Source organism: Poecilia reticulata, chromosome 20 (assembly GCF_904066995.2).
Source record: "Poecilia reticulata chromosome 20, P_reticulata-male-v2, whole genome shotgun sequence".
In the NCBI taxonomy this organism is placed as follows: Eukaryota; Metazoa; Chordata; class Actinopteri; order Cyprinodontiformes; family Poeciliidae; genus Poecilia; species Poecilia reticulata.
This window is the reverse complement of record NC_088849.1, coordinates 5,742,305-5,765,656: the sequence shown is the minus strand read 5'-3', so window position 1 is coordinate 5,765,656 and position 23,352 is coordinate 5,742,305. Positions and strand designations below refer to the sequence as shown.

At 42.1% G+C, this 23,352-nt stretch overlaps 1 protein-coding gene across 5 annotated transcripts in view; it reads right to left on the bottom strand.

Annotated features, from left to right (window-relative positions):
- The window catches only part of LOC103482236 (uncharacterized), a 75,417-nt gene that overhangs the window by 30,832 nt on the left and 21,233 nt on the right, over window positions 1-23,352 (bottom strand). For 2 of the 5 annotated variants that reach the window (XR_014085324.1, XR_014085325.1), the window contains exons 3-4: window positions 20,908-20,970; window positions 19,197-19,246 (exon numbers count right to left, since the gene is read on the bottom strand). The gene's annotated coding sequence lies outside the window, so the exon portion shown is untranslated. Of the gene's footprint in view, window positions 1-2,073; window positions 3,019-19,196; window positions 19,247-20,907; window positions 20,971-23,352 lie in introns of those variants that run through there. The other 3 variants (XR_014085326.1, XR_014085328.1, XR_014085327.1) reach the window with 2 other exon arrangements.

Genomic DNA, 23,352 nt, shown 5'->3' with positions numbered 1-23,352 from the left:
CTGATCCTCAGTCTACTGCCAACAGTGAGTCAAATGAACAGAAGTATCATGTATTTGTCAATAAAATCAGAGACACAAGGCTGCTTTTCAGCTATATAAAGTTCTTAATTTTATTAAAAGGTTATTAAACATAAAGTTAGCTTGGTGTATTTGGTGACTACATAACAGAAGTGAATCCTGAGCTGCTGAGATTAAGGGGTAGCTTATTGTCGTGCATCTGTCCACACTGAGTTGTAGGACAAGGTGCTCCAGTGACAGGCTGATAAACCAGATTTGAGCCTGTTTTTACCATCTCCATTGTTTAATATTCCTTTCTCTTCAGCTTGTCCCCTTTCCTAGCATCAGTTTGTTGAAGCAGGACTGACTCAGACCTGACTCTGACCTCTGCTGCTATTCATTAGTCCAGTGTTTTCCCTTCAGGGAACGGAAACTGGTGGAAATAATTAAGATGTTTCCCCTCATGAGATAATGGCACATGTTCCTGTGTTCGGGAAAAATGTGGATCTTCTGTCCTCCTGGTTGATGATATCAGACAGTGAGATGATCCACGGGTCTCTTGGTGCATTTGATGAGAACTCTTATCATCTAAATGTCAAAGAAAAACTTTTGTTTTTTATAGTATTTCCATTGATTTTTGAAAGTCGTTCTACAACTGATTGTGTGAACTTTTTGTTAAAGACTAAATGTGAGTTGTTCTTCTGCCCTGCAACGAACAGATCTGCTGCATCTTGCAACAACGTAAAAGAACTTATGAGAAAAAAAAACTACCAGAGAAACCTCATGTACAACTAACTTATTTATGTGTCATTTTAACTACTTTTCTTATTTAACGGTAGTGCAGCAATTGTGAAATAGTTCTTTGCAAGTATTGACTAATTGGCCAAGTTTGGCAAACATTTGTATTGGAAATGCAGCTACTGTTCTTTTATTCCTCCACGTGTCTCAAACAGCTTCAGGCCTTTTCTCTTGTTTTTCTTCTTGGCTGCAGCCGCTGACCTCATTAACCAGACACAGACGGCTCCAAAATAAATGTCCACTCCTTTTATTTTTTAATCCTGAACTGGAGGCCGTCCGTCAAATCCTCCAGGTGTCTCAGCCAGACACAGCTGGCTTCACCCTGGAGGATCAGGCTTCTCTCCACGTTGTCCTCAGGATTATTTGGCTCCTGCCAGAAACAACACCGAAGTTCCTTTCCAGCATCTTTGACACACACACACACACACACACTGATAGTCCGTCAGTGTGTGTGTCAGACTGCAGGGGTGTGAACAGATCAATCGTCTGCAAAGATTCAGGCTCAGAACGTTTTTCTAATTCTGTGCTGCTGATGATTAATTTCTTTTTACTCCCAAAGAAACCAGGAATACTTCAGCACTAAAGACCTTGAGAGTAAAAATAGTGACGACATATATCATGTCAACAAAACCCTGATATTGCATCATCAGTGGACGGATATCAGGGATGAACTTCCACAGCCACTTGACAGCAGACACACTGTCAGCATCGATCCTGACTTGCTGCAAAGAGACCCAGAGTGATCTGCTTTGCTGCTGCACCACCAAGAAGGAATCCTGGGTCAGACATCTTACTGTTGTGTTCCTTTAATTTATCTTCCAGTAGGGGAAAGGTCAATCCAACACAACACAGAGTTTGCAGACAACATCAGTCAGGAAGCAAATCAGCTGGGATTGATGAGGTGAAGTAGGAGATGAGACTGAGGACTGGGTGAGATCACACACACGCACACACACACTGCAGTCCTTCACATTAATGTGGAAGATTCTCCCTTTTTCTTTCAAAGCTTGTCAGACTCAGATTGGGAATTTATAAATGTGTCTGGGTCATTTTCCTCTTTTCCGTGAGACTGATATCTAACCATTAATTTCTGCCATCTTAATTCAACCATAAACGTTAAGTCCAAACCTTTACCTCAGGAGGAGGAAATGGGACAAGAATGAAATGCTGTACTCTTCCTGGTGACAAAGTAAAACTAGCTGCATTTTTATTACAAATATGCGTAAAACTTTGTTGAAATTCCCTTAATGTAAACAAACAAAACAACAAAACACTCACCAGTTCCCACTTGTCAAACCTTGTGATCCGGTGAAGGTTTTAATCCACAATGATGCATCTAAAGGTTGAGACATGGACATTTCTAAATGTCCATAATGCTGTATGTTTTTACAAATGACTATTCCCTCCAGCAGTCAAACTTTCAAATGGCTAGAAGAAGCCTACCTGCAGCAGCGTCGGACAGCATCTCCTACCAAGGCTGGTGAGCAGCAGCCAGATAAGCAGCTGCTGTCTATTAAGATGCTGGTGTGAGGCTGGTCATGTGACCCTAAAACCACGTGATAACTGACACACTGAATGGTGTTCTTGTTTGGTTTAGTTTTGTGCTTAAGAAATTAAGGAAAGGAGGATTTTATTTTCAAATAAATCTTTAAATTCATAAAAATAAATAAAAGTGACTAACAGAAATGGGAGAAAACATACCCTGGTTGCACTAATCCACCAACTCCGAGGCGTAACAACGCCCACTGACTCATATCAGCCCAGCAGGAATGCTTCCCTCTAGAGACCTGAGTGTGTGAAAGATTTGGGCCTGTGTTCTGCTCCGTGTCGGCGATCAGCAGCCAGGACACGCTCCATGTGCTCCCCATTAGCATCCAGCTGCTGCCGCAACTTCCAAGAAGGTTTTTACAGGGAATCAGTTGTGGCTCTGTTCCAAGTTGTTGGGAGGGGAGGCGGACGGCAGATCCGGGTAAAACAGCATCTTTTCTGGAGAGCTCTCGAAAATGACTCCCCCAAAATGAATTCTGTATATCTCATGATCTACTTGGTTACAAAGGTAATAATCCAGAGAATACTCGAGAGGTCTAACAATCAGCATTTGTATTACTGAGTAAGAGCAAATACTTAAGGAACTTAGTGAAAAAAAAAAAAAATTAAATTCTAATGGAATACAAAGCATGCAGTTGAAACCCAGAACCTCTAGCAATCCACAGTACAGGTCCTGACCACTTATTGTACCAAATTTCATTCCAAAAAAATTAAGCACAGACATTTTGGAAAGGTATTAGTTGATCAAATTCCAGGCGAACATTCCAAATGTACCCTTTTTGGCAGTATGTGTGCAATTACAAATTTCTCTCTCTCTTTTTATTTATTTATTTTTTAAATTTGTTTCCCCAATTTATATCTTCCTATAAATATTGTTTGCAATTATTAGCAATAGTTTTTGAAACGACACAAGTGAGAAGTGCTACTAACGAGGACTGTCCTGGTTGCTCTGGTTATAAAAGCATTGAGCATCGAATTGAAAAAGCAAACCTACAGGACAGATTATTTGCAGCTTATTGGTTGATTTGGGTGGTTGACACATCCAATGGCCAATAGAATCGGGGGTCATGTATCGTTGTCATTCACAACGAATTAAAATGTATTTGAGTAAATGACCAGAAAGCTCCAGCTGTGCGCTAAAGTGACAAGTCCTATGAGTTTATAAGCGGTATCCATGGAGACAGAAAAGTTGAAAATAGTGAGGAATCACATCAGTGTGATAAATCAGAGGTCTTACTTTCACCCAGCAGTGGAAGTGGAACAGAAAGGATGCATAAAACAAAGCAAAAGATGTTTCCAGAACTCTAGGGGTTGATACTGATCACCAGCGTGGCTGACCTGAGATCAGCTAACGTGACTGACAGTCTGTCATCATAAAGAGCCAAAACAAAACATAGATCCAACCTGAAACTCAAACAGAACTTCCAGTTTTAGTGTCTGTTTCACCAGAGGATGTTATGAAACTAGAACTTGGTCCAGATCCAACCTGCAGCTGGTTTCCCTGAAAAAGAGGAAAATGAAACTAACTAGAGCATTTCTGAAGAAATTTAATCGGGGCCTGCCAAAGTGTGCCCGTCGGTTGAATCTGGCTGTTCTGCAGCGGATGCTACGGAATCCTCTGCCAGACGCCAACCAGATGAACAGACCATGGAGAGGATGGGTGGAATCAGAGAGGATCTGGTTTGCTCTGCCTAAGCGCTTGTGAATAAGTCTGTTTACATGATATGTCATTAAGAAACATACTACATAGTACATCATCATCTGATTCTTGATCATGTGACTCATGTGATGGGGAAAAAAGTGCTTCAACTGCAGTTTTTCGAAATAAACCTATTTCGGTATATGGGCAAAATAAAAAAAATCACCTCATCTTAGTGCCAATACGTTTTATAAAGAAACTAGTTTTTTTTTCTAAATTGGTGTATTTAACGTAAGTAAATTTAAACAGAAATGTGTTTTCAAGCAACTGTTGCTTTCTTATCAAGCAACGGGATAAGAAAACCTGGTGGGTTTCACAACCCACCAGGTTGTGAAACAAAACCGGTCTGTTAGTAGGAACACCTTGTCTTTTCACAACCTGTCAAGACTGTGAAAGTCATGTAGTCTGTCCCCAAGCCAAAGAGGACGCCTGCTGAGGGTCACCATGGCTACGATGTGAGAACATTAGAGACCAACAAGCTGCTGTGGCCGACTCTGTTTCTCTCATCTGGATCCACTGGAAGTTCTGAGACTCGGATGGAGAAAGCAGACTTGGAGCTTCTGGCTGTGTGTGCCCCGCTGTGTCCGCCTTCCTTCTGCTGTTTCAAAGCCACTCGGTCGGTGGAGGCTCCTGTTGCTTCATTCACTTCCTGCTCAGTTCATCTTCTCACTGACACACCATCTTCCTCTGGTTCAGTTTAACCTTTACCCATTCTGCTCATTTTGTATTTCATTGTTCTGAGATGATGGATCTGATCAAACCAGAGGCCGAAACTGAAGTATAATGTTTGTTTTGCAACAAAATATAACATTTTTGTGTAAAATGAGCTCAGTGCATCTCTTCCTTCATCAGATCAGATCAACATCCTTAGCAGCCAGGAATGTGATGGCATTAATGTCTGACTCTGTCTGCTCTGTTTGTTGAACAAACATGTTGGGTTTTCCTATTATAGCTGAGAGTCACTGGCTCCCAGTCAGTGGAAACAGGAGACTTCAGGTTCTGTGGCATCCAACTGGCATCCAGCAACACATCGTCCTGCCTGGCATCAGCTAGCACCAATCAATCTGTGCAGCTTCAAGGCCCAGCCATCAGCTACCTCAGTCACTGGGAACCAGTAGATCAGATGGACTTCTCATTATGGGACCACAACTGGAAGACGTTCAGAGCCGGAGCAGCGACTGCATCTATGAACACAGACGACATGTTGAACATTATTACTGTCTGAGCTCCAGCTGCAGGATGGATGTCTGTGGATTCTCTGTGTTTAATAATGACTTGATCATTTTGATGAGATGGTTCAGAGATGGGATCTATCCAGTTTGGTTTTCCATGGATGGCAGTGATGGGAATAAACTGCTGGCACTCCACGGTTTTCCATCGCTGACACTTTCAGGACAGTCGGATCAGAGCCTCTGGTTCCAGTTCATCTGGAGATCTGCTCTAGTCTCAGTCATCGTCTTCCTCCCTTTAACCTAAAAGTCATTATTCTGATTTCAGTGTGGGCTGATGTGTCTTAGAAACGAAGTGGCGTCCCAGTTTGTCTGCTGATCTTGAGAGAAGCTCCTGATTGAAACGTTGTCCAGGAAGAGACCTGATGGATGTCCATGTTTAGAAAAGGAGAATCCTTTGTTGTCTGTTTCCATCTGAATGTTGAAAGAAAAGGAACGACTCAGACTGGAAATAAATGAAGCAGCTAATGAGACTCAAGCAGACAGCACACATGTTAGTGTTTTACAGACCGACCCACGAGCTTTAAAAGCAACATGTCTTCCACTTGATGGATTGCTCACAGTGTCTGTGGGGGTGAGGATGCCACAGAAGAAGATGGAGAGCTCTGCTGATGTTGACTGTCATTTTTCTCAGCCTCAGTGTAGCTCATTTCTCTCATGAGTCAATATGAAGTTGTTCGCTGACTGTGGTTAGCATGTTCCTGCTATGTATCTACTTGGTCTAGGTCAGGGGTCTTCAAATCCAGTCTTTGAGGACTGATATCTTGCAACTTTGAGATGCGTCTCTGGTCCAAAACGCATGAATCAAATAGCTGAATTACCTCCTCAGTGTATTCTAGCTCTCCAGAGTCCTGCTAATGACCCCTGCTAATGGTTTGCAGGACACCGAACCTCAAGGACAAGATCTGAAGAACCCTGGTCTAAGTTTTTCCACAGGTCTTCACATCTTCACCCTGCAGAGAAGTCAAGCTAGAAACATTCACAGTTTCCAGAATCCCATCACAGGTATCCCCAGATCCTGATCTGACAGCCCTCTAAAATCAATCCTTCTCTCATCATCTGTGATTCTGGTCTCACATCTTGGTGCTTTTGCACATTTCCACCTTGTGTTCTGAGCATCAGCAGGATGAATGAGGCTTTTGTTGCCTGTCAGGCCATGTTCTCTTCAGTGGCACTGCTTCCAGCTCACTCTGTGAATGAGAAGAGACATGTGAAAGTGGTGTTTTCTTTACACAGGATAACCAAGGGGGAAACCTGAAACAATGCCAGCGCAGAGAAGGATCTCTCTCTGTGACACAACAGTCTCTTTATATGAGCTCATCCAGCTCTCACACAGACATGCAGAGAGAAAACCTGTGGCTTTGTCCAGCTTCTAGCAGGGAGATGGCATTTCCACTCATCTTGCATGAATCACTGAGCTCTTCACACACTGAGTCATGGCAGCAGCATGGAGACAGACAGACACGCTTGGTGAAATTCACAAACCCAAACACCCCCCACCTGTCTGAAGCAGTGAGGTGGGCTGCTAAGTGTTGTCATAAGAACTGGGTAATGACCAGTTCTAACATTAAGGTGTAAAGATTCAGAGGAGGAAGATAAATGAAGGTGCACCTTCCTGTCAAAGAGTCGACTGTCTGCGGTGCATCAGATGGCAGCTTCTCCTGGAATCACTCCTGTTCCTCATAATTATCAGAGCAAGTCTTCAATTGACTTGTTAATGATGGAAGGTCCAGATGGGGTTAAGGAAACAAAAAGGAAACCAGAACCGGTTTGGATGCAGACAGGGAGAAGAGTAGAATAGTAGGAGAAGCTGTTATTGGTCACAATCCCACCTGATATATTAAAAGAGGTGGAATGCTGGGTGAAGGGTCACCTAACGGGTCGCTCTTTTATATCACCCTGAAAAATCATTAGAAAACTTTATGTATCATAATAGAGATTTATCAAACTGTCCAGCAGCATATGATTGAAGGTAGATGTATTTTTATGTCCAGGTTTCCCACTTTGTATTTGGTTCCTCCTGGTTTTTAAGATCTGCTGTGAAGGTCACCATCTTGTGTTTCCTCGGTGTCAGTGTTTAGAGCTCAGCAGGAGGTCATTGTCATCGTTCCACTTTTGCTTTAATTCACATCATGTCTAATTATCTGCGTCTCTCTGCCTCGGCCTTTCCTATTTGTTTTTCCTTGTCGCTCTCAATCTAGAGGAGAATGATGTTTGTCAGATGCTCCGTGTTCAGTTGGGTTCATGGCCGATGTATGGAGTGGTTGTTCCGGCCGGGTGGCTGTGAGTTTAAAATGGAGCTTTGTTTGTTTTCACTGGCAGGTCATGAACAGTAAAGTGGTTTTAGTTGAGGCCGTCGCTGAGCTGCAGAGGTTCTAGTGTCTGTCAGTGATACTAAAGCCACACAGAACAGCCCAGACGACTCGCCAGGCCTCCCATCTGCCAGTGGGTGCTCTAACCTTGTCAGAACTGCTTGATTTTTTAGAAGCCCTTCTCATTCAGTCCAAAATAACCGAACGCAATGAGTAATAAAACATTCAGCTCATCTTCATCCTCTTAAGTGTCGGATGAACATCACTCCACCTCCTTTCATCACCAGCTGTGTTTCCATTACAAACGAATGCAAAACTTTGTTGAAATTCCACTACAGTGAAGCCCCACCACAATGTCACAATTGCAGTTTTATTCATTGAAAAAAATGTTTTAAATTAAAATCATATGTGAATAAGTTTGTTTATGCGAAAAGTCTTTGTAAAATATGCCAAGCTATCATCCTCTTACCACTTCCTGTGGTCTCATTTGTGGTTTCCACCAATAGTAACCTCTGTATATTGATCACGTGACTCAAAACAAAAAAAGTTTCCATTGCAGAAGTATACAAACACTTCACATCGGAAAATACGTTATTTCCATTAACGGAATTTATTTTCGAAATGTCAAATTGTGGAATTTTAAGGCTAATGGAAGCGCAGCTACAGACTAAAGACTGACCCGGATATGTTTACTGCAGTGTGAACAGAGGCAAACTGAGAAACCAATACATAAGGTTTCAGAAGGTTTGTCTCTGATTTCCTCCAACTGAGCACAGCTACAAGGCTTTGCTTCAGACTTGGGGAGGGGGGGGGATGTCAGAGGACATTTTCCCCTAATTTTATAAATCTAAAACAGTTTCTGTTTTGGATTTATAAAATTGCTCTTGTCGAGGTAGAGACTTGATGGTTAAGTGGTTAAGTGATCAGACTCAGTGACTGATCAGACTCAGAGGGCTTCTGGCTTCACTTCAGCCAGAAGCCCTCTAGTCCAAACACACCCTGACATGCTTGAATGCACCAAAAACACACATACACATGTTGTTAGTCAAACATACATGTTGCTTGAACAGACATAGACGTTCCCATTCTGACCTTTGGTGCTGTTTTCAAGCACCAGTTTGGAAATGGTTTCTATGAGCCATTAGGTGATGACGGCTCAGTGTAAGCCTCACTATCAGTCCATGCAGAGCTGCTCTACGTGTAGCAGCCTTGCATGGCTGCTTGAGAGTCTTTACCTGCTCCCCCCACATCACACACTGCATGTTGTATCCAGGACAGTTGATGGATTTGTTTAGCATTCCTCGTTAGTGGCCACGCATGGCTGGTTGCTGATGATAGTACCCAGAGGGTATCACAGCACAGAGAAGGTTATGCTGAGTTCAGGAGCCTGGAATATTTCCTGGGTTTATTTCAGCTGCCTCAGATCTGCTTCCAGGGCATCAGACGGGCCTCACGGTGGGACTGACGGACTCTGGAGGAGGGTGACCCAGCATGGCCACTGCACCACTGTTTTCTATCCATAACCTTTAACAATAACACAGTGAACACTTAGCTTGGACACTAGGTGTGAGCAATAGGGAGGTGAGACCAAATTTAGATTTAGAGACTTTGTCCTTTTATCTTCCTTCTTTCCTTCCTAACTTATTTTCCTCCAAATTGTCTCACTACCAGGCTCTTTATTTAAATCTCTCCAACGCAACCCACTAACCCCCATTTCCTCACCTCCCTCCTAGAATTTAGATCGGACCTAAAAATATCCAACCCGCCTGAACCCATATGGCATTCTGTCTGAGCCCAATCCAACCAAGTTAGTTAACTTTAAGTAAAGTTCCAAGCCAGAAGTAAACCCAAAATATTATGTTAAGATTTTCATGCTTTCGTTTTTATATCACATGCAAACCATCTGGGATGAGTGATGGGATCCTATCTCTACTGCTGCTCGAGCAGAGATTTCCTCAACAGGTTAAACTATCTACACCTCTGCATAGACTGTAAGTAGATTAACATAGCTTTAAATTTTTATGATTGTACGTTTTCATTTGGCTCACCCTGTGTATGTGTTGCTGGCCACAAAAGCCCGACGCCAACCCAGACCCAACCATCAAGCAGATAATTCTGGCCCGGCCAGGCCGAAATTTTTCTTTGCTTTCTTGGACTTTAGGTTAATGACTCCATGATTCATGATTGCATTGCTCTATAATCACCGTTGCTTCTGGCACAAAAAGCTGAATCCTGCATCCTGGGTTCAACATGTCCTCTAAGCTATATGTGTCCAACAAGGATTTCTATGGATTGCCATATGTGGGGACATTCAGTCAGTCGTATGTGTGTTGTAGAGAGTGTCTGTGGAGTTTGTGTGGAGAACCTTGTGTCAGTCGTGACTCAAGAGTTCAAGGCTGCTGCTTCTCTGTTTAGTTAGCTGTTAGCTATTAGCCACCAGCATGCAGGAGCCTCCAGGGACACAATAAAAATATCCATCACACCACTGGCGCTCAGCCAGCAGGAAAGAAACTATGTTCAAGAAAAACTCTGGAAATGTAATGAGCACATGTGTGAAAACTCTCCTGGGTTTTACTCCAGACCCCTCGTGCTACGCTACTGTCCATCTCCCATCTAAATCGTCTCTCTGTCTGTGAGGGACGGCTGCATCACAGAAAGATACTTAAAGCAGAAGATTCAGCCTGACTTATGGTGCCTCCTCCTACTACTGACTGCAGTTGTTTGACTGCAGTTGTTTCTCACCTCCTGAGACCTCTCTTCTGTCTCTAATCACTATAACTATTCTATGAGGTCAGCAGGTCCTCCAGCTGTCTCATTCTCGTCTTCCGTTGTTTTCTTCTCTTCACAGATCCCAAATGCCTTGAGGAAATCATTATCTGAGTGGAAAACCATCAGGTCTGAATGTGTTGTAAAAACAACCAGGATGACACACTAATGGTGTCACTAAAATGCTATAAACCAGAAGCTTTTTAAGGTTTGTCTGATTATGATGGTTGCCAGAATTACTCTGGATATGTTGGAATAAAGAGAAAGCTAACAGTGAAAGATGCAGTAATCTGTTGCTGCACCAAAGAGGCAGCAACAAGCTCTTCAGCTGTATGAGGGAAAGAAGCTTTTTGTGTTAGAAATCAAAACATTCTCTGGAGATGATGGGAACAATGGATATAAAAGCTGAAAGGATGAACTGCAGCCATGACAACCTGTGTGTGGACCAGATGACCAGACTGTCTGGTAATCGGGTCTGAGTGAAGATGACTCCACATGTGTTGCTGTGTTGGTTTGTCCTGAATCTGAGCCAGACTGGGGCCTCAGTGATGCTTGGAGGAGCACTGGGATTGGTTGGAACCTGAAGAGTTAATAGGGTTGATGTAAAGGAAGAAAAGCTTTTAAGATATATAGGAAATACATCATTGTCAACTTGGAAGAGCCATTTATGACCAAGTGTTCCTTGCTCATGTCTTGAGATGTTGCTTCAATATTTCCACATCATGTATTCAGTACAGTGCCCCAGTCCCTCCTGTAAAAAGATAGCCCCACAACACGATGCTCTAAACCAGTTCCTGTTTAACATTAGCAGAAAAACTCAGTTTGATGTGACTGATGTTTGAAGCCTCTCACTGGTTCCTCTGTAGGGAGCAACAATAAGACGTGACGATGGAACAGGAGCCATCACTGTGGCCTGAATCATGAGAGGAGGAGCAGCAGACAGAAGCGGTCAGTTCTAGCTTTTCTACTTCTTCTTGCTCTTTCCACGTTTATCTGTCAGAAGGTCGGAGGTGTGACAGATCCTGACTCTGCAGCAGAGAAACGATGTGTTTTTGCCATAGATTAAATCAATCCACTCTTTAAAAGTGAACACAGATGGCAGAGCTCTGGTGCTTGTCCACATGTTTCACATTTGTGTGTGTGTGTGTGTGTGCGTGTGCGTGTGTGTGTGTGTGTTCACTGCGTCCAGCCTGTGTGCGTCGGTTCTGCCAGAGTCGAGCCAAAGGCAAATTTCCACACATGTCCTCAATAACATCATGATTCCTTTCCAGGCCCACTGATCATCGTCACTGTAAACATTAATCTGCCGTTCTGTACACAACCTCCGGCTCCGAACACGCTGCACTTTCACACAGTAGCTCACTTGAGTTGGAAGATTAGAATAATCAATATGAGGATGATCGTAGAGATTTAATTCTGGTGTTTTATAGGTCAGGGCTGATTCATTCTGGAGACGAACTGAAGGAGGTCAACGGGATCCCTGTGGACGACAAGATACCAGAGGATATCATTCGTATCCTGGTATGGCTGGTGTCTTTTAATGTACGTCCAAAACGTTCTCCTGTGTTTTAGCTTTTTTTTCCTGGCAAAGAAAGCAAATATTCCTTATTTGTGATGGTAAAAGATTTCCTAATCCTCCCCCAGACCTCAGGCCTCCCATCACTCAGCTTCCAACCAGACACTGGTCTTTCTCTGCTCTGAGTCTTTTCTGACCTTTACACCACAGGTGTTGAGCTGGGTATTGTTATAAACCTCACAAATGTATTCAATTTTAAGTCGATATTGTTTTAAAAACTTCTATATTGAATTGATTTCATTTAAATGGAACAGTGGATATTAACGAATGTACAACACTGTTGAAAATACACCACATTTAGCAAGACTCTAATTTCCATCTGTAAACAACATACACACATAGCAATTCCCATAAATAAAAATAAGAAATACATTAAAATAAAAAAGTAAATTTAAACATAATTCACGTTTTTCTTGACATTCACATTTTTGATTAATCATTAACAATATTTGAACAACATTGCCTATGCTTTCCACACTCCCCACCAGCAGGTGATGGTAATGCACATCAAATAGCTGTTTGGCAACCACCAATAAGCTCAAGAAGAAGAATAACAAGACAACGAAGAAGACTACAACTTCACATCAAACTTTGGTAACTAATTTAAAAATTACTTTGAAAACTCAAACGTTCCTGGAACCAGAGCGCACAACCATGGAAACTGTTGTTCACCATGCCATGAACCACCCTGAATTGGAAGAAGATGAATTGCAATGCACTGATGAATCAATATTTTTACCCAACCTCAAATTGAGCTGCAGGGTCTCCTGGAGGAAACTGATGCTGGAGTCCAAGCAGTCTTCTCCAACATGTCTCTGTTTTGGGACTGAAGTTTTCCAGGGAGGAACGAAAAACTCTCGTAAACTCTGCGCAGACACATAATATTCTCGCTCTTTTAAAGAAACACACACTCACACAAAGCATCATTCCTCACAATTATCCCAGTTTACCACTAACCATGACCAGTTCATTACCTTCCCCACTCTTAAAGAGAAAAAGCCCTCTTTGTTCTCAGTCAGATGCAAACCACCGATGGGGACAAACTGTTCTCAGTCATCCTACATTAAATTCTGACTTTCAGCAACTTAAACAGCAGGTGTTTCTGCAGGAACTCTTTGAATACGATCCTGGAAAGACAAAGCTAAGAGAATCTCTAAGAAGGCCTACTTAAACCAAGAGGATGCAACGGAGTAGCATGTCAAATGTGAGACGAAAGATGATCCCCGTGTTGGTCGGATTCAGTCCAAATCGGTTCCTGAGAGTAAGAAACAGTCTCCGGCTAGAACCACTTGTCCTATTCAATGGTACCTGGCAAAGCATAGAATAAGAGGCTGTTTTGTTTTTTTACACACAGGGGACTGTTTTTCTGTTATCAGTCAAAAGTTTCTAAGCCAGGAGAGGAAACCATGGAAACATTCCTCCTAATCCATGGGTACCTGACCACTGACTGCTCCAGAAGCAAAGTCTATCTTTGGTCTGAGCCTCTTTTTTGTTTCTCTAAGTTTGATCTGACATAATAACACTTCTAGCCATTTTGGAGCTGCTTCTCTGTAATACAGAAAACCCACCAAGACTTCTTCCCTCCAATACTTCTGTGTCGACTCTTCAACATAAAAGTCCTTTATTTGGCTCCGGTCCAGAACCAGAAGGTTGTCTAGGAATCTGCTTTGTTCAGTGCTGCTAGCATCCTCTATTAGCCTGTAGCCAGGCAGGAAGAGGCTGCGCTGCCTGTTTCCAGATTCTGGAGCTTCAGTAAAACCTGTTCTTGTCCTCATAGATGTTGGTCTGATGTTGGTCTGCTGATCATTCCCCAGTCTGGTTGTTGCAGAGGAATAGTTGGCGCTTCTTTCATGTCAGCTTGGTGACATGAAGGTTTTTATGTGTAGCTTCAGTAATCTGACCTGACTCCATCTGTCCTCTCACGAACTAGTGAATATCTGCTGGAACTGGAAGCATATCCATCTGCTGGAACTGGAAGCATATCCATTAGCCAGTTTAAGACAACTTTATAATAGCCCTTCATATAAATCCTACCCTCATCCATCCTGCCAGTTCTACCCTCATACTGAGGCCACATCTGTCCAGAGATTATCCCCGGTCATGGAGCGCTTCTCTCCTTCCTTTAATTCAGCCATTTTCAAACAAACCCTCAGCTAAGCGCACTCCACTTGGAACTGGCTTGATACGTCCGCTCTGGTCTCCCAGTGAACCAGAAGCCAGTTCTTACTGGGAATAGATTTTCCTTCAGACAGACATGTTCAGCTGATGACTTGCTTCCCTCTGTCTGTGAGTCTTTACTGGAGCTTGACTCAGAAATAACCTTAAGCTCAGAGCCCCGCTGACCACCTCTAAACTTAGCGTTAGCCTCTACCTATGCTTCAGCCCTGCAGCCACTGATTTATAGATGTTTTCATTTCCAGCTTATGTTCAACCACACACTGGCATCCGTGCTGCTGGACGGCCAGAAACGGCCCGCTGAAAGGTTGTAGACAGACACAGTTCAGCTGTTCCCTCACTGGTTCAGTTTAGTGAAACCACTTCCTCTGAGGAGTTCGGGAATTTCTAACTTTCCTCCTTGCTCCATGAGCCTCTGCTCATGGAGCAGGTGGGAAATGTAGTCCTCTGCAGGCCGCTTGGGCACCGTAGGTGAGAGTTAGTGTGGCGCTTAGGGTGGAGTTTGAGTTGACAGATCAGTGAAATCAATCAGGAAAAACTAGCTTGGCTAGGTCAGTTTTATGTTTGGCTAGCTAGCTTAGGTGCTACACTACACTCTGATAGACAACTAAGGCAACAAGTAATTTCACCATATTAGTTTTACTTCCATTTCTGCCACGTTTGTCCTCTGATTTTCTCCTTTTTTTTCTTCCTTGGGCATCAGACATATGCTTTCTGAAGTTTTTTGCATTACAAAACTCCCCCCACTCATGTGTACAGAGCTAGCCTGGCCATTGCCTTCCATCACTTCTAACCTCACTTCACAGCTCAGTCTGGGCTTTCTCCAACTGATTTGGATTCCTCTGGTAGAATTTCTAACGGGCCAATCTCCGAATAATAGAAGTTGTGAACAATGACGTATATTTCTGAGCTTTTTTAAGAGTTTTAGTCTGTCTGTAGTTTTAGCAATAGCAAGCGGAGGAAGTGAGGAAGCCGTTGAGTCCGTGTTGGCCACTATTCCAAATATTGAATTGGCATTAACAGATGCCTTGTTCGCTTCAGCATTTCTCCCTTTACAGTGGAGAATGGTGGTTTCCAGTAAGCTTCACAGCATTGAATTAGCACATTATACATATATATATGTATACATCACAGGCAAATGTTAGCAATTGGATAAAATGTTTAATTTTGACAGAGTCCACACCTCCAGCAAGCAATTGTTTCTCAATAGCTATTTAGGCCATCTTAAAGTGGTCCCAGCCCCATAAACTACAAGTTAATTGGAGGAAAGCTTGGAGAGCCTGAAGTTACTAACCGGAGGACAGAGGTGCTGATTGAAGAGGGGGTCTCTTCCTCTTCCTCTCCAGTCCAGGAGCTCCATCAGTTGGAATAATATTGGTGTTGGCGAGAGCTGCAGTGAGTGGGTCCGTTTACACTGAACATTTGTAACATGAAAATAATCCCTTCCCTCTCTGCTTCCATTGATTCCTTCTTTGGTTAGAAACTGACCTTTAAAGAGCCTCCAGTGCCGTTTCAGGCAGTTTTTAATCAGCTCCGTGTTAGACCAGCTAACTCTCAGCTTGACTGACCAGCCTGGCATTACCGCCTCCTGCCTTTCACTCCAGCTTCCTGCCATCAGTCCTTGGATCTCTTCCAGACTCTCTGAAAACCCTGATGACTTTCTTTGCTTTCTGACAGCGAGTCTCTTTCTGTCTGACATGCAGACCTCTCTACTGTCTGACCGGTTACTTTACAGTCTGATAAACATGTGGACCCACTTATCTCTCACCTTGGGGGTCTCTGAGTCTCACTTAATACATTAAAATGTTTCCCATATTTTTCTTGCTCCCCTTTTTCTGCAGTAAAGAATCGAACCATTTGAAAACAAGTCCAAGTCCTGAACCCGTCATTTGCTTCAGGTTCAGATACAAGGGTCGACTGACGAGAGTAATGAACAAGAAAAGCAGTGTTATTCTCCCAAGGAGAGCCCAGTGGAGGCCACCCTCACGGTTCAGCCACGTCCTACATTTTCATTTCATGCTTTTAGTCTATTTGTTGAATTATTAGTTACACTCTGTGCTCATAACTCAGGGCTACTTCCAGGGATCTGAGGTCAGTTAGAGGTCAGTTTTCCTCCCTGGCTGAAGATCAGATCACATCTCATGGTCTAATCCAGGGGTGTCTGAGGCGCGGCCCGGTCAGGTGCTGGAATGAATCATATCTTGGCTACAGTAATGTAATGATAACATTAATAAAAAATGTGTAATAACAAAAAAAATGTTGTGAAAACAGGAAGCACCTTAGCAAAAAAAAAAAAATTTAAAATTACACGTGTCCTATTCTTGTAGCTAAATTTGGGCTAAAAAAATATTCTAAACCAAAATCATCCCAAAAAATTTGGGAGCAGTAATAACAGCTGTTAAAACCTCTTTGTATACTTTGGATCTATGGTGGTTTACCAGGCTGGCAAGACTTTATTCGAAGGGATGTGCATAAAAGTGACATGACACTTGTCATAAACATGAAGGAGTCGTTATGAATGTTTATGACTGTTGTCATAAAGAGTCATTTACTAAACAATGCAATATTGCATTAAAATATTTAAAGGGTCACCTTTGCGTTATTTGGTTGGTAACGACAATTTAATGTTATGTAGCAACAAAATTTGCACAAAGTCCACTGAAAGTGTCAACTTTGCCATGTCAGTCTTATGGACAACCCCTTCAAATAAAGCGTTAGCAATCCTTATTGTACTAAAATCTCTGTTGTTATTTTCAGTAAAATCATATTGAGCAGTTACAATATAAAATGCACAATTAATTTATTAGTAAAGTGTAAAATGTTTACAAATAAAAGTCATTTTAACAATTTTGGTGTTCATGACCAAAATGTCATGACACCATTGGTCCAATCCATAAATCTGAACGGTGCTGCTGTGGATCAGGCTACTTTCCATACCAAGCAGTGAGACTGGGTTTTCACACTGAAACAAAAGAGGTGAAATAGTTTCCCAGATTGCGCAGTGGAAGCATCAATGACAGCTTACAAAGTAGAGAGCTCTGGAACAACTTGGGCTCATCTTATTTCCTGCAGTCCAGCCAACGTTCGCTTCTATCAACAGATTATAAATAACATCTGGTTGATTCTTCTTGATTTTAGCTTCATTGAAATAGTTTGGCTCAACCTTTGTTTACAACATGTCTGATTGTTGCTCGGGGCTGATGTGTCTTCAGACTTGATTGGTCCTCTAACCAGCAGCACATCCTCTTCCCTCTGTGCTTCCATCTATTTAAATGCTGCCCTCATCTCCTCCATTTGTCATCTCCTGTGGTGAATTAGCAGCAGGCCTGGGAGAACAGGGGTTGTACTCCTTTCAGACCCCAGTTTCAGCTCAGAGTCTTTTGCTCCCCAAATGTCTCTCCTTGGATGTCCGGATAAATGGCTGTCTGAACTGGCCAGGTTGGCTTCCAGGATCTTAGTGTTCTCAGTTTCCTGCCTGATCTCCATCCTGCTCTGTTATCACATGGTGCTTCATTAGAGCAGGAATGCTCATGTATAAGGCCAGGAGGCCATTAGACAATGTGAACCATTCCTGGTCAGATAGGCAGCAGATGAAAGCCTTGCACAGAATAAGGCAGCTCTGGGAAGTATATAAGATATCTTTCTCATTCTCCTGTTGTCCTTATTGTTTGCTTTTTAAGCTTTGCTTCATCCTCTCTCTCCCAAATCACATCTCATCCTGTTAGAAATGTGGTTTGGCTTACAATATCACATTCCAGCAGGAGGAGGTTGTATTGTATTGTTCCTCTCCGGAAAAGTGCTTTTAATCAGAGTCCCTTTTCGGTTACAGATGCTCGTTGAGTGAAACTCTGTCCCTCAGACAATTAGACCTCTTCCAACTTAAAATCTATTAAAACAACAACTAAAGAATTAGTTCATAACACATAATATCTGTCAACATTTTGACAGATATTATGTGTCTCCTAATCCAACCATGTGACCACTTATGTTTTGCCATCTAGAAGATGGATTAACTTCATTTTAAATGGACACCATTATGTAAAATCGACTTTTCTGAGCTTCATGTGATAATGTTATTTCCTCATCAAAAACATACCGGGAATGTTGCCTGGATTCTTTCATGCACGTTGGAGAAATCTTTTTGTCTCCTGTGGCAACCACTCAGCTGTCTAAAACGTCTGGGTGAACCTAGCCCCGCCTTTGATGATGAAGCTCCTCCTCAGAGCCGCAGTTTTCAAGCTTCCGTCTCACATAGCAGCTGTTCCCTCGCCACTCCGCTCCTTCAGACTAGCCAGCAGCAATTAGCAAACACCTGGTGGAACAGCGGCTCTGCTGACCTCATTATAGGAGCTACTTCTCTGTACAGTGCTGATAAAAACATTGTTAAAGGATTCATGGAGGAGCCATGTTGTGATGACTTTATGGAGGCGGAGTTTCAGAAAGTAGAACTTTTTTAAAGAGACAGAAGCCCAATTTCAAGGCGTTAAATTACAAAGTCAGCTTTCCTTCAAGTCAAATTTTTGTATAACGAGAGTGTGAATATGACCAATTCGTAACCTTGAAATGAGGACAGAGGCCAGGCCTGCTTAGAAATCTTATGAACCATGAAAGGCCAGTAAGTGTGAGGTTGCACCAAGGATCCACAGCTCCACTCAGGGAATTTATTAATCTGCCACCACAGGAAGAACAACAAGCACCTTACACGTGATATGAATGAAGTATGTGTTGGTGATTCCTGTAGAGCCTTTGCTGTGGCTCTGAACACATCTCTGATAAAAGTTCTGGATGGATTTGGGTTCAAGGCACTGCCTGCTTTCTACAGTCATATTCAATCAATTATAATATTTGTTCTGCTTTAAAGAGGATTGTTTGTCAGATTAAAATAACCTTTAAGCAGGTACCTTCCACTCACTCCACATTTATTTAAATAAATGAACATGTAGACATGTATAATGAGGGACGTATTTGGATGAAACAACTGAAGGTAGGATTTGATACGCTTTGTAAATATGATGCTCAGGGTTGTCTGTAATGTTCTTAGTGTTATGTGTCTGTTTTGTGTTAATTTGGTCCTAGTCAAACTTCATGATAATTACCTTTAATGGTTCTACAGGCCTTTCCAGAGAGCTGCTTCCAGTTCTGTCCTCTGTAAAACAAAAGTTCATATTTTAATTATCACTTTGAAGTTTCTTCTTGAGGAATCATTTTTTCTCATCCTTTTGTAATATACATGTATGTAATTTTTTTTTTAAGTATCCACATTTGTCTGTACTGTATTTCAATGCTTTCCTCTCCTATTTGATCTTTGTACCAAGGATAAGGTCAGTAGGTGAGTGACTTCAGATCACACAACATCAAATCATACTTCATATTTTGCCAGATATTCAGCACCTTCTCCACTGTTCTGTTCCAGCTTGTCCTTGCTCTGTCCTCCACATGACCTCGGTTACCTGAGGGCTCTGATTTTCCCCTTTACGACTCGAACAACATTCAGTCCTCCAGTAGCTCAGCGGCGTTTCTCGACTTCAGCCCTTAGCGAGGCTTAAGTGAAATAAAAATAAACTGAAGAGGAGAAAAGGCCCTGAAGGTTCTGATAACACGTCCTCTGGGTGAGTTCTGCTGCGCGGCTCTCCAGCCGGTTGGATGTAACGTTGGCCCAAACTCAAAGGTTTGGAACTCTAGAAGCTACAGATGTTTTTCCAATGCTACTGAAGGGGAATAAAGGCGGTAGTGGAAGGTTTTAGTCTTTTGTGTTTTTTCTTCCTGCTTCTATCACTGGCTCAGTTTCTATGAGTAATGTGCGCAAAACTTTGACAATGTTCCGCTAATGTCAAAAAAGTACAATTTCGCAGCAATTGTGCTGTTTCCATTGAATAAAAAACGCAATCAAAATCACATGTGAATAAGCTTGTTCACGCAATAAGTCATTAAAAATTGTGCCGCACCATCATCTTCCAACTGGTTTTTGAGCCAGAGGTAATATCCTGTTGTTGATCATGTGACTCAAAATATGTGTTTCGGTTGCAGTTTTGCAAAATAAACCGATTTTGATAGTGTTGAAACCCCCACCACTACCAGCAGCACCTCATCCAAGGCAAAATGTTTTAACTAAAACTTGCTCTTTTTTTTTTTTTTTTAATTGGTGTATTTCCATGAAGCAAATTTATTTACGAATGTCAAATTGCACAATAATATGACAATGAAAACACAACTAGAGTCTGGAAGGTTCGGAGTTAAAAGCAAAGTTTGGATGCTGTTTAGAGACAAAAGATCACAAATTAAAACTAAACTGCATAGAATTGCATTGAAAACCTTTCACGGATAGTGCTTCCAGCACAAAAGAACCACGGATATTTAAATTGTTTTGGGTGAAATTTGACTGCTTTTTTGTGTTTTGATCTCTGGAACCATCACTATTTCTGGTTGATGACTTCAGTGGAGGAACTTTTATGGCTTTAGAGGAACTATTGACGCAGCTGTATGGTGAACAAACCAGAGTTTCTTTTATAGAGTTTTTTTTATATAGTGGAGCTGTTCTCAGAATTAATAGCTTAAAAACAAGTTCAAACACCTGGATTAAAGTGGATTTCTTTACTGGTTTGATAAACGTCTCCATTTATTCTACAACAGAGATTTGGCCTGATTTTCCTGTAGCCATCTTGGATCATATTTTTAAATATCATATTTATGTAATTTTCGTGCTTACCAGGTTGTTTTCAGTGAACATAATTGACTGTGGCTTTAAAGTTTCCCCAACAATCTGAGCCACTTATTTTGTCAGTGTGAGTTTTATTATTTTTTGCTTACCGAGCTGCAGCTTCTGGGTCGACCAGCATCGTTCTGAGATGAGACGTCTCTAAGCCCGTAGAGCTGCGGGATGAGACGGAGGGGAAACATAGATTGCTTCTGACGCAAATAGACTTTTAGCAACCTCAGATCTGAAACACTGTTCCACCATGTAAGCCTGTAAGAGTTGGGTTGGAGACCATTTTCCTCATCTTTTGTGAGTCTCTTCTCCCCAGGTAACCCAGTTTAACACTGGGATGACCGCTACAGAAACTGATTAAAGATGTGAAGCATCATCTGGTCTAACCCCAGCTAAACCTCCCTCTGTCCGGAGGTCAGAGTAGCTACCAGACCAGATATGCAGGCTTCTCCTGGAAACAGATGCTGGATGTATTCACAAAGATCAGAACCTGAACTTCACTTCAGTGCAGAACCATAATCATTTCTGCAGACGTCTGTAGTTACAGTTGTAGGAGGAACTCGTACAGTAGAGTTTGGCCGGAAATGTTTGGAGAATGACTTCAATGTTTTACTGCCAGAAATGAATTATGTTATATTTCTGCTGTGAATACACAACAAAGGGAGCACGCAGACTCTTTAAATCAAAGCTACGTATGAAGAAAAATGCAAGTGTTCAGAAATTGGAGCTTTTCCTCTGGAAAACTGTTTTTCAGGTATAAAAATTCATTTAAAATTTTCCCCCAAAAAAGTTATTTCAAGAATAGACAAAGAGTCACGATTAATCTGAAGTTAAATATTCTTGTGGTTCTGGATCCTGTTTACATGAATCCAACTGTAGATGAAAAGAGGAATGTCTGGGTTTCCCTCTTGATTATCTGATGTCAGAAAAGTAAAAGCAATGGAGGAATTTTAGTTCTGTTTTTATCTGCTCAATATTTTGTTCTTTTATTACTAAATATCCTTGAATTACAGTTTTCACATCAAAATCTCATGTTTTCCTAGAATTGAGAACAGCAGTTCTCCTGTCTACCATCAGATTAGAAGAGCTGCAGGTCTTCTCTTCCTTTTCTTCCATCTTGCAATAATAATGGCTGACAGAATGGAAAGCCTTCCTGGCTGCCTACCATCCCTCCTCCTCATCCTTCCAACCAACCAGTCCTGTAATCTGGATGTGTAACAAGGCAGGAAGAGCTGCTAATGCTTCCCACATTTGGTGCCCACCACCTGGACTAAGTGTTGCAGCGTCAGACCGCAGCATTGAGCATAATGCTCATTTCATCCCCCAATGCCATGTCTGGTTACCTCCATGGATGTTGTCTCCATTCAGTCTGAGGAGGAGAACCAGGATGGTTCTGGAGCCCACAGTCAGGCCCCGGGCCCCTGATGGAGGGTCACTACAGCAGCTGGTTTCACTGGGAGCTTTTCCCTCTTTGTCTCACTTTCATTTTACCCTCACCACTCTTTGAGTGAAATGAGTTGTGATTGGAGGGAAAAAGGTTGCTTGTCGTTTACTGATGGCCTCCATGTGACGTCTGGAAGACCTGATGCTGCTCTCTGCTGTCAGGCTTTGTGACGGTTTCTCTTCAGATCAACTTTTCTCTTTTTGTTTCTCTAAGCTGTGTCTCCATTGACCATAAAATTGTACGAATTAGAATTACCAAAAAAAAAGTTTAATTTAGTCAGTTTTGTGCTGATATGACAGAGCTTTTCAGATGAATTCAAATTTGTGAATTTCTCAAAACTGTAATGGAAAGACTTTTTTTTTTTTGCATCACACGAGTCATGTGATCAACAACCAGATGTTACTACTGGTAAAAACAATGAAGACAACAACAGGAAGTGCTTGGAGGATGATGAATAAACTTATTCAAGAATTAATAGAAACGCTGCAATTTCGAAATTGTTTTTTGTTTGGCATAAGTGGAATTGACAAAGTTTTCCGCACATTTGTAATGGAAACGCAGCTATAGTTGTGGATATTTGCTAGGCCCAGGGTTTTAGTGGTTCTCGGTACGTTGGGAGTCTGAGCGGGTAGTTTGTAGCTTCAGCTTACAGAGGCTGCCGGCTGCTTTCCTTACACACTTGCTAAATTTCCTACATGGCTGTGAGACATTATCAGACTGGAAACTGGGCTCAGAGGAGCTGCGAAGAGCTTCCAACAGAGCTGTGGGTCTCCTTCGGTTACACCTCATGTCTCTGCTGAATTAAATAAATCCATCTCCTTATTTCTCCACCAAATAACTCCATCTGAGTACTTCTCATTTCCAGAGTTGGCATTTTCTTCATTAAACATTCTACAGTAAGACCCACAGAAAACCCCTTCAGCATCAGTGTTCTGCTTTTTAATTAATTCATTTTTCATTTTTTTTATGTTTTATGTGTTTTGTGTATCTAAGAATGCTGTGTAGAGAGTGCTAGCTAGCTACATCGCTCATTAGCGATGTAGCTTGCTAGTTGCCCATCCAACTGTCTAGCTACCTTCCTAAATATCTACCTGGCTAGTTG